This window comes from Cryptomeria japonica, chromosome 11 (assembly GCF_030272615.1).
Source record: "Cryptomeria japonica chromosome 11, Sugi_1.0, whole genome shotgun sequence".
NCBI classification, from domain to species: Eukaryota; Viridiplantae; Streptophyta; class Pinopsida; order Cupressales; family Cupressaceae; genus Cryptomeria; species Cryptomeria japonica.
In genome coordinates, this window is record NC_081415.1 from 12,028,758 (window position 1) to 12,032,288 (window position 3,531).

The window sequence follows — 3,531 nt, forward strand, 5'->3', positions numbered from 1 at the left end:
CCAATTATAGCACAAATCTCTAATATATTATTTAAGTTATATTTTACTGTCAGCGTAATTATAGCACTTCCTTTTGATGTAAGTGCTAGTTTCTAAGTTTCTGTATTCTATTTTTTAAGGTGTTGACCTGCAATTCCACACAACTTCCAGAAAGGGTAATAATTTGGTGAGACTGAGCCTGATATTTGATGGGACTGATGATATAATAATTTACAAGCAACATTAGCCTTTAAATTTATTGAATTTGAATTGAATTTAATACGTTTTTTTGAAGTCCCCGTCGTTAGGTGGAGACTAATGTTTTCAACTCTCCATTTTCAATTAATCTATGTTCCGTAAACAGTGCCACAAGCTTTATCCTATGGTCTGTGGTGTTTTCTTCATTAAAATGAATTTTCTGTTGTTTTCCGTTTTTTCCTGATTGGCCCCTTTATTTGTCCCAAAACAATCTAAGAAAATTTAATGATTTCAGGCGAAATATTGAACATTAGAACGTTTGTCATTGTTTTTGTTCACATTAGAAAGGAGAGATTTTGTCGGAAGACTTTGCATAGCAGGTTTTTCAAGCCCAAAGATTTTCAAGCGCAGGGTTCAGAGATTTTCATCTTTCTGGTTCAGATGAATTTCTCCTTTTATTTATTGAAATCTTGGTAATTTCATATTTTTGCTACTAAGGTTTAACTGTTAATTTTTTTAAAATCATTTAACGATTGATTTATTTAACCGTTAAATAAGTTTTCAAAATAAAATTCAGCTTATTTATCAGTTAAATTTGCTCTGAATTAATTTCAAGATTGAGGTGAGTTCCTTCCATAGTTTCAGCAAGTTTTTCTGTACTCAGCAGATCATTTTTTGTTGCGTTTTATTTCTTTCTCAGAGTCTTTCTTTGAATGCCTGCTCAATAATTAAACAATATCAAGATTTCGACATGTTACTGTATCATTGGGAAGTAAATAAATTCCGTGATATCAATCTTCTAACTAGAGCATTTCTATTGAAATCAAATCCTTCACTTGTAAAAGCCATTATATAGCCACAGACAAACCGACTACTAATAACATTAGACCTCTATCATCAGGAGATGCATGTTGTCTATGAATTGTTAGGTTATTCCTCATTTCATGATCCCTGTTTGCTACATCTGCATTTATAACTCCTGGTTCTATAGGTGATCTAATTCTTGGCTCTGTGTGTGGTCTCAACTCTACACTGAATCTTGCTATCCCTAACCATCTCTTCTGCTTGGAAATGTTCTATAAATGTCACCGCAATTGCATTTGCCTGGTCTTCAAGCTAAGGTGTTACAGGTTGTGAGTCATCTTGGTTGTCAGTCACAGGCCGACTAAGTTCAGATGCAAGAGTCGCCTTTTTCAACATACATTAATGAAAGAAAATAGTTAAGCCATTAGAACAAATAATTAGGTGTGTTACAATATATGCAAAATCATAAACATGAATTGCAAAAAATATGTAACTAATTCCAAATGTAAAATTCAAAACGGCATAAACAAACCTCGTGAATTAGTTTTGTCGGTCTGAGTTCCCAAACTATATCCAAAGTATCCAGTAATTTAGAAAAATTTGGAATACCAGATTCAGAGTTGCTTTAACTACTTTAGAAAGTTCTGTGGCTAAACGAAGAATAGAAAGTTTTTTCTTTTTCCGGATTTCGATGGATTCATCTGTACATTATTTTGAGACGCTATGGCGGAATTTCTCTTTCCAGATTTTCGTCCACATTTTTTTGTAAGTTGATGCAAAAAGGAAAGTTTCTTCTCAGACAATCATCCGGATCTTTGCCCTGTGCGAAGAGATGGACCTTGTGAGACACCTATGAAGGTAAAATATCAAACAACTTCTATTGTGACTATGTGCTCCACACGATTGTGACTCTGTACTCCACACAAAATCCTGGTTAGAAATTGCTATTTTATTTATTTATAATTTCAGATTTTAAATATAAACAAAATCGTAATTTAATTTGTGGATTGGTTTGAGTGTGGGGTGCGCCAGGCTTCTGCTGTAGTGCAATACAGAAGCGACGCTCGAAGACTCTGGCAGCAAGCTACCGTCTGAGACTTCCCCCGAAGAAATTAATTTAATATCGTGTGGTTCATTGAACCACGTATCAGATATTAAACTGATAAGAACAGATACTACACTTGATCTTAGCCAAAAGGCCGAGAAAGGTATGATTTCACTCGTTTCTTCCCTCGTTATTTATACTGACATTTTCTTCGCTGGTGCTCTCCCCTGTTACATGTGGGATAATTATATCTCGAAAGAGTACTCTTTAATTAGCCAATGGGCTATATTGTGTGGGCTATTCCCATCGAAATTCAGTAATTCTCGTGTCTGAAATTTTTTCCGAGCGCCTCAACATTTTGTGCAAGCAGTGACCTCACGCGAAAATCTTGTCTCAAGCTCAACATAAGTAGCCCTAAAGCTCCGATATTTTCAGATCCACTCTTCGTTTACTGTGAATAGATTGAAGAAGCAGCTGTAGGGAGATTGGTTTGGGTTTGCCTCATTTTAAAAATTTTCTGCTGTAGTAGTGTTTCATAATTCTTTCCTGCAAATTTTTCCCTTTCTTTGTGAATGGTATCATTGAAAGAACGACACAATTTGTGCAGAATCATGAGGTAGGTCGCTTTCCATGGATTAGTGAGTTTTATTCTTTGGAATCTGTACGCGACCGGATAATTTTTTTGTTGTGCTTTATTTCATTCTAAAACATTTATGTTGTTATTGTCAAGACTTACGGCATTGCCGGGAAAAACAACTTTCACGCAGTTGAAATATTCCTCGCCCCGTGCCTGAAAACAAACTATGACTCGCAACCAATATTTTCGTTCAGAAGGCTGCCAAATTTTTTGTCTCGAGCTCAAGAATAGAGTAGCCCTAAAACCTCGATATTTTCAGATCGATTTTTGGTCTACTGTGAATAGATTAAAGCATCAGCTGTGGGGAGAGTTTTAAATAGAATTCTGCTGAGGTAGGGTTTCGTAAAATTTTCCTCCAAACTGCTCATTTTTTCTCGTGGTATTTGACAGCACGACACAAATTATGCAGAATCTGAAAGCCTTAGTTACCCTCTGAACCGCTGTCCGAAGAGTATGGAGAGGGCTTTCAATTTTGTAGACAACCAAATACAACAGATCCTTGGTTTCCGGCACCAGAGGTTGGGTTCGGCCAAACTCAAACGGACGAGGCACCATACATTAATGGTGTTTCTTGTTTAAAGTTTTCAAAATTTTCAATATTCCATCTGCAAAAGGAGAAAATTGGGAGATGAAAACGAAACGATTTGTAAATATGGTGGAAAAGAAAATGTGGAAGCAACCACGAAATGGATGAATGCAAATTGTTTTATGAAATGGTATGCAAGGTGAAATTAAGCAAAAAATTTGTAGTTGAAATCTTGTGGCAAATGGAAGTCCATTCTATTAATAGTTTGACAATGAAAGTCCATTCTATTATGACAATGAAATTTGTCCTAGAGCAATCATTTGATACTTTGATCTATTTAGT

General features: G+C 35.5%; 1 non-coding gene across 1 annotated transcript; it reads right to left on the minus strand.

The window, feature by feature from the left end:
• Positions 1-1,999: 1,999 nt before the first annotated feature.
• On the minus strand, positions 2,000-2,193 carry LOC131049553 (U2 spliceosomal RNA). Its single transcript, XR_009106757.2, has one exon. It is a non-coding gene; the product is annotated as a U2 spliceosomal RNA (small nuclear RNA).
• Positions 2,194-3,531: the final 1,338 nt, after the last annotated feature.